The sequence below is a fragment of the Callospermophilus lateralis genome, unplaced genomic scaffold (assembly GCF_048772815.1).
Source record: "Callospermophilus lateralis isolate mCalLat2 unplaced genomic scaffold, mCalLat2.hap1 Scaffold_45, whole genome shotgun sequence".
Lineage (NCBI taxonomy): Eukaryota > Metazoa > Chordata > Mammalia > Rodentia > Sciuridae > Callospermophilus > Callospermophilus lateralis.
The window spans coordinates 2,094,512-2,102,680 of NW_027514398.1; the positions used below are offsets into that span (position 1 = coordinate 2,094,512).

General features: G+C 46.3%; 1 pseudogene; it reads left to right on the forward strand.

Moving 5' to 3' along the window:
* The first annotated feature begins 3,703 nt into the window (after positions 1-3,703).
* Positions 3,704-6,950, forward strand: LOC143388845 (arginine-glutamic acid dipeptide repeats protein pseudogene; annotated as a pseudogene).
* Positions 6,951-8,169: the final 1,219 nt, after the last annotated feature.

Here is an 8,169-nt window from a genome sequence, read left to right on the forward strand (position 1 = left end):
AATGTGAAACTAAATTAATATGAAGTTTATATTACTTGGTAGAGATCATGATTTATAAATATTATGTATTATCAGATGATGGCTTAAGGAAGAAAGTATTCACTGAAATGTTTAGATTTATACCAATCCATTTAACTGGAAAATTGCATGAGTCATATCTATATTTGATAGGAATGTTATGCTACTATAGAGTAATAAAGATATAAAATTATTTTTTTCAAAAACACGTAAACTCACTGAACTAACATTATAATAGATATTTAATATTCTAATAATTTAAATAGAGATAAATTAGAATTTTAACCAAACTTACAAATCAGATAAAAATTTATGGGATATCCTATTATGAACAACATTAGAAATGTTGACTAGGAAGTTGTCATCTGGTAGACACATCTAATTAAACAAATGTGCAACAATCCACATTTATATCTCTTCTTTCAGTTCTATATCAATAATGACAGCGTGAAGTTTACTAGCCAGTTTCCATCTGAAATGATGGAGACATTAAGTTTGGGAATTCTTTAGAAGCATCCATCCCAATTGTGCTACATAAGATTATTGTACAATTTTGTAGGTGGAGCTGTGAGGTAATAATGTCTGCCTTCCCAGGCCTTCCCAGCTGTGTTCAAGAACTAGTCTGCTAAGCATGGTAAAATATGTTTAGAGAAAAAAAGTATGTTCATTCTATTTTGTAAAACTGTATTAAACAAATTTATTAGGAGTTTTCAAGGAAATTTCTTGAGCAAACGAAGCATTAAGTGAATAGATACATATTAATATGGCTTTGTGGAAATTATCCTTCTAAGAGTTTTGTTTTTCTAGTTTCACCATGAATTCCTTCCAAGTGACAACTATTCAGTCCCCATAATACCTAGTAATGAGTTTCATAAGTCATTTTTAAAGGGTCATTAATATATTATCAAGCATTTATCAAATCATACAAACATTCCAGATGTCTATGTGTTTAAAACCACAACAATAAGAGAATGTCATAGAGGTGTTTTGTGAGCCTACTAGACAAATAGGACTCATTTATGTTAACTAATAAATGTAACTGTCCAGTTCCAAAAAATTGGACCTGCTCCAGACCATTTTTCTCTCCATATCTGAGGGTTTCACTGAGGGCTTTTTGAATGATTGCAGGTGTTAAATTTTGATAGGCACATACATCTCTGGATTTTTCAAGATTGTAAAAGAATAGAAGCCCATCTTTCCTGTTTTTCCATTTACAAATAAAAAATTTTAAACAATTATTTGAAAATCATGTATAGATTGTAAAGATATTAATTTTTACCCATTGCACAATTTTCTTTCTTCTAAACAATCTCCATTAAGAAGGCTAAATGTACATTTAGAAGGGGATGTACATTAAAAACATTTGTTCATGAATATCCCCACTACCTTCTTTCAATAGTCAACAACTAGTTGCAAGCATTCTAGATAACACATTTGAAAAAGCAGTTAATATGGCATTCCGACCTTGCATAACTTAGTATAATCTTATTATTTAGATATATTTGTGAGCAAACGTATGCATTTCATCAAAGGTTCTGAAAATCAAACTATAACCCCTAGAAGTCAGTGATTGCATGCAAAATACAAATTTCAAAATAATATTTTTGATCAATATTTTTTTGACTAATTTGCCCTTGCTTCATATTTCTCAATCTTAGCTTAAAAATTACCCTGATTTTAAAGAAAATTCAATGAACTGATTGACCTATGATTTGTAAGAAAATTTCCTTTAAAGTGTTTGATTTTTCTTCCTGGTACATTTTTCTTGCAATAAACCATAGGAATACTTATTTCTATCATCTCCTATTTCTACTTTATACATGCAGGTATGTGGTTATGTGTGTATATATGTATGCACAGACATAAATCATAAATATATAAAATAGTTGGCAAACAGAAAGAGATTAATTTAGGGCCATGACAGAAAAATACTACTAGTCAAACTTAGGCTTTAACTCACTGCTTTAAACTCATTAAAATTCTTTCTTATGTAATTATTATTGCTAGTTATTATCTATAATCTTCAGATTATGCTAATCATTAGAAAAAACTTAGTTGTGAATATATATATATATATATATATATATATATATATATATATATATATACTCCCTACCCCCACACACACATATAATTTATTTCTTTGTTTCCTATTGAAATTCAATGAGAAAATATAAGCCTACTCTAATTTTCTTGCATTTCTACATTGCATCAACTTAGGTGAGAAGTGTGAGTAAATGCGGGACTCTATTTTAACAAACTTGGAAGACATCAAATTTGCTTCATTGTATTTTAATTTCATTGTAAATAGAAATCCATTATGCAGTGTACAAATGGGGATAGCACTAAGAGATTCATCTCAAGACTGCCCTAGGAGCACCTCTCCTCCCACCTAATTTTCCTAATTACTTTGCCTTCAATCTTTTACCCATCAGCCATCCTGCAGTAAAGCACTCCTTCCTACCCTCCCCAGTCATCCACTCCTCTCCCAGAACACTTAGGCTACCTAAGTTAACAAACACTTCCTGGAAAACTTGTCAAATTTTAAAAATAATAACACCTTCGTCTTCATAGAAATAGAACTTAGTGGGGGTAGGACTTAATGCAATAGTTGATGTGCAGAATTTTTCATTTAATAGAGTTTGTAATCACCATATGAGTAATGCTTTGGGATAAGTGCTTAGAAACATTATTTATAGAAATTAAAAAATGAAATCTTTTCTAAATGTGAGTCTATGATTTCCCTTTCATCAGTAAGTCACTAAACTCACATGACATGTTTTTATTCCTTTAATTGCTAATGTAATATTAAATAAATTATGTTTATATTTGAGTTATCATCAAATGTAACCATCCAAGTGAAGATATACTGCCTACAAGTCTAAACCTTCACCTGAGATCTAGCTTCTTATGAGATGATGGAAGTATGTTTAAGTCAGCACCTATGATTTCATAGTCACCGCTATACTGGTACAGTGTTGAGATCTATATAACAACAATACTGGACCTGTGAGTTTTCTCTGGGAAAATTTGGGAACATAATAAAGTCTAACACATAAAGTAAGGAGAAGTTAGACAAGGAAGAGGACAGCATATTTGGAAAAAGTCTGGTGATTTTTTTACACATAGTTCACATGAAACAGGAAAATAAATCTTGACATAACTGTAGATTTCAAGAAAGAAAATAATGGGGTGAATTTGAAGCATAAAGGAAACATTGGAATACAGACTATGTTATAAAGTATAGATTAGTTTTAAAGGCAAAATGAAGACAATAGGAATTTTAAATAATGAGTGACATAATATATACTGCACCTATGTGTTGAATCACTCTTGAGTGGCATTGGTAGAAAAGGAAGACATGGAATTAAGGAGATCAAACTGTTAAAATAATCTGTAAAGAGTGAGAGAACATGTTTAATAAAAAAAGAAGGGTGGTGGTGGCGGCGTCAGCGGCAGCGGCAGCGGCAGCGGCAGCGGCCCCAGACCCGCGCCCCCCGCGCCCCCCGCGCCCCGCGCCGCGCGGCCCCTCCACGGTCACACGCCGAGCAGGCCGCAGCCGCCTCTGCCCTGCGCTTTGTGGAGCCTTGCGGAGTGACAGGCAGGGGCCCCTCGCCGCCCCCGGCCCGTGCGCTTACCTGTGGCTGCCGGGGTAGGCCGCGCAGGACCGGCTCTGAGCCCTGAGAAGCACTTCGTTAAGGGACTCAGGCAGTAAGGCAAGAACTTCTTCAGAATTAGAAAGGAGCTGCTTCCCAATAAGGAAACAGGGGAGCTGATCACCTTCTACTATTACTGGAAGAAAACCCCTGAAGCAGCCAGCTCCCGAGCCCATCGTCGGCACTGTAGGCAGGCTGTGTTCAGGAGGATCAAGACTCGCACTGCATCCACCCCAGTCAACACACCCTCCAGACCCCCGTCCAGTGAATTCTTGGACCTAAGCTCAGCCAGTGAGGATGACTTTGACAGTGAGGACAGTGAACAGGAGCTGAAGGGATACGCCTGCCGCCACTGCTTCACCACCACATCCAAAGATTGGCACCACGGGGGCCGGGAGAACATCCTGCTCTGCACTGAGTGCCACATCCACTTCAAGAAGTACGGTGAGTTACCACCCATTGAGAAGCCCGTGGAACCCCCACCATTCATGTTCAAACCCGTCAAGGAGGAGGACGATGGGCTCAGCAGGAAGCATAGCATGAGGACGCGACGGAGTCGGGGCTCGATGTCTACACTACGCAGTGGTCGGAAGAAGCAGCCAGCCAGCCCTGATGGTCGTGCCTCGCCCATCAATGAAGACATTCGCTCCAGTGGCCCGAACTCTCCCAGCGCTGCCAGCACCTCCAGCAATGACAGCAAAGCAGAAACAGTGAAGAAGTCAGCCAAGAAGGTAAAGGAAGAAGCATCGTCCCCTCTGAAGAGTGCCAAGCGCCAGCGGGAAAAGGTGGCCTCTGACACGGAGGAGGCCGAGAGGACCAGCTCCAAGAAGACAAAAACACAGGAGATCAGCCGGCCTAATTCGATCTCTGAGGGTGAGGGAGAGAGTTCAGACAGCCGCAGCGTCAATGATGAGGGCAGCAGTGACCCCAAAGACATCGACCAGGACAATCGCAGCACGTCCCCCAGCATCCCCAGCCCTCAGGACAATGATAGTGACTCGGACTCATCAGCCCAGCAGCAGATGCTGCAGGCTCAGCCTCCAGCCTTGCAGGCACCTGGTGGGGCCACCCCCACAGCCCCTCCAGGAGCACCCCAGCTTCCTGCCACAGGACCCACACCCTCTGCCACTGCGCTTCCTCCACAGGGCTCCCCTGCAGCCTCGCAGCCTCCTAACCAGCCACAGGCTCCAGCAGCACCTGTGGCCCATGCCCACATCCAGCAGGCAACTTCCCTGCACCCGCCATGGCTGCCCTCACCACATCCCACACTGCAGCCTCTGATGGGCCGGCCGGCCAGGCCTCTGCACCACCTCATACCGAGCCCCCCCTGCACAGTCAGGGTCCGCCTGGCCCTCACAGCCTGCAGGCTGGATCCCTATTACAGCACCCAGGCCCTCCTCAGCTTTTTGGCCTCCCTCCTCAGGCCTCCCAAGGACAAACGCCTCTGGGGACCTCCCCAGCAGCAGCTCACCCTCACACCACCCTGCAGCTCCCAGCCTCTCAGTCAGCACTGCAACCTCAGCAGCCCCCAAGGGAACAGCCTCTGCCATCAGCACCCTTGGCCATGCCTCACATCAAGCCCCCACCTACCACACCATCCCCTAGCTTCCAGCCCCACAGGCCCACAAGCACCCACCTCACCTGTCAGGGCCCTCACCCTTCTCTTTGAATGCCAACATGCCACCACCACCGGCTCTGAAGCCCCTCAGCTCCTTGTCCACACACCACCCAACCTCAGCCCACCCCCCCACCCCTGCAGTTCATGCCTCAGAGCCAGCCCTTGCCCTCTTCTCCTGCCCAGCCCCCTGGGCTGACCCAGAGCCAGAGCTTGCCCCCTCCTGCTGCTGCTCACCCCCCTGCCAGCCTCCACCAGGTGGCCACCCAGCCCCCTTTGCTCAGCATCCCTTTTTCCCTGGAGGCCCTCCTCCCATTACCCCACCTACCTGCCCCACCACCTCAACCCCACCTGCAGGACCCAGTACGTCCACCCAGCCACCCTGCCCTGCTACAGTTTCTTCAGGAGGCAGTGTGCCAGGAGGGGCGCCCTGCTCACTTCCCACTGTCCAGATCAAAGAGGAGGCTCTCAATGATGCTGAGGAGCCTGAGAGCCCCCCACCTCCCCCAAGAAGTCCGTCCCCTGAGCCCACTGTGGTGGACACCCCCAGCCATGCCAGCCAGTCTGCCAGGTTCTACAAACACCTGGACCGAGGTTACAATTCATGTGCATGGACAGACTTGTACTTCATGCCCCTGGCTGGGTCCAAACTGGCCAAGAAGAGGGAGGAGGCCATCGAGAAGGCCAAGAGGGAGGCTGAACAGAAAGCCCGGGAGGAGCGTGAGCAGGAGAAGGAGAAAGAGAAGGAGCGAGAGCGCGAGCGGGAACGGGAGCGGGAGGCGGAGCGAGCTGCTAAGGCACCCAACTCAGCACATGAAAGCCGCCTTGGCGACCCCCAGCTCAGTGGTCCTGGCCACATGCGGCCCTCCTTTGAACCACCACCGACTACCATAGCTGCGGACCCCCATACATTGGTCCCCGACACACCTGCTCTCCGGACACTGAGCGAGTATGCTCGCCCCCACTTGATGTCACCCACCAACCGCAACCACCCCTTCTATATGCCCCTCAACCCTACTGACCCGCTGCTGGCCTACCACATGCCCGGCCTCTACAATGTGGACCCCACCATCCTGGAGCGCGAGCTCCGGGATCGGGAAATCCGGGAGCGCGAGTTGTGTGAGAGAATGAAGCCAGGCTTTGAGGTGAAGCCCGCAGAGCTGGACCCCTTGCACCCTGCCACCAACCCCATGGAGCACGTCCCCCGGCACAGTGCCCTCACCATCCCCCCTGCTGCCTGTCCCCACCCTTTTGCCTGTTTCCACCCCGGCCTGAACCCGTTGGAGCCGGAGAGACTGGCCCTGGCAGGGCCCCAGCTGCGGCCCGAGATGAGCTACCCTGACAGATTGGCAGCTGAGCGCATCCATGCTGAGCGCATGGCATCACTGACCAGCGACCCCCTGGCACGACTTCAGATGTTCAATGTGACTCCACACCATCACCAGCACTCACACATCCACTCCCACCTCCACCTCCACCAGCAGGACCCCCTCCACCAAGGTTCGGCAGGTCCAGTTCACCCCCTGGTTGACCCCCTGACTGCTGGCCCTCACCTGGCTGGTTTCCCCTACCCCCCACCCCGCACCCTCCCCAACCCCCTGCTGGGACAGCCTCCCCATGAGCATGAGATGCTGTGCCATCTAGTGTTTGGCACCCCCTAACTTAGTGAGTCCTGGACTGGACTGAGCGTCCAGAGAGCTTCCCTGCAGTCCTGGGGTTTGGCTTTAGTTTTCTTCCCTTGATTTCTCAGTAGGTGCTAGAATCCGTTCACACCATTCACTGTGTGCAGACACGATGGACACGTGGGTGCCAGAACCCATGGAGCTTGCAGACAGGTGGCATATGAGTTTGGAATCCAAGAGCTATAATTTTTAAAAAATCTTTTATTTTAATACATTGTAGGAAATTTTCATAATTTGAGAAAGCTCTGCAGCATGGCTTTTTATGTCTGTAAATAAATAATTTTAGAAAAGCCTTTTTTTCCTTCCACAAACTACTATTCTGATCTATTTTTTTCCAGCCATGTCACTAATTGTGAATTCCTACCAGCAATTGACAGAATACAGAGTTGATTTTTTAATAAAAAGTTATATATAATTATCCCTTTAATTAATGGGAGCAGATGGGTGTTAACTAATTACAAACAGGCAGAAGCTTGGACTAGGTTTGGTCACAGCAGTGAGCGTCCAGGGGTTTGCAGGGACAATGTTACAGACTATTTTGCTGCTTTGATTTTCACTTCCGTCTTTTTCCCGCACGTGCTTTGCCAGCGGCGCAGATGTCTGACAGCGAGCCTCTTTCATTGTGTACAGGAGTGTGGGAGTTCTGTGTTGGCTTTCTGTTCCCTGGTGTCATCATTGTCCAGTCTCTGTGGGATAGAAAGCACATGTTTACATGTGTCCGATGGTAGATTTCCTTACAGAGTTCTATGCACACACATTTGTTTTGGATAAATTGCCTTTTTAATACTTTGAAGATTACAAAAACATTCTAGAAAAATCCAAGAAAATGATTCCATATAACTTAGCACATGAAAGAGCCAGGACATATGCCTCCCAATGGGATCTATTCAAAATCTGCCCTTTTGTGACATCACCATTTGGATGTCCTTGCAAGGACCCAGTCAAGTCGTCATTACTGCAAACTGAGGCTGCTTGAGTGAGGAACACTGGGGGCCCTTAACATGATTATGAGTGGCAGCCTGCCTCTTTTGGCCCCATGCAGGGTGACTCACATATGACTGGGAAAGTAGGCTTCTGCCTGGAGGTACCACTGGTAGGAGGTTGGCCCCTTCCAAAGCAGAGCCATCCCTGCAAGACAGAGGGTGGGAGACCTGCATCTGTGGACCACACCTCTGCCAGGACAGGACCCCTTCCCATC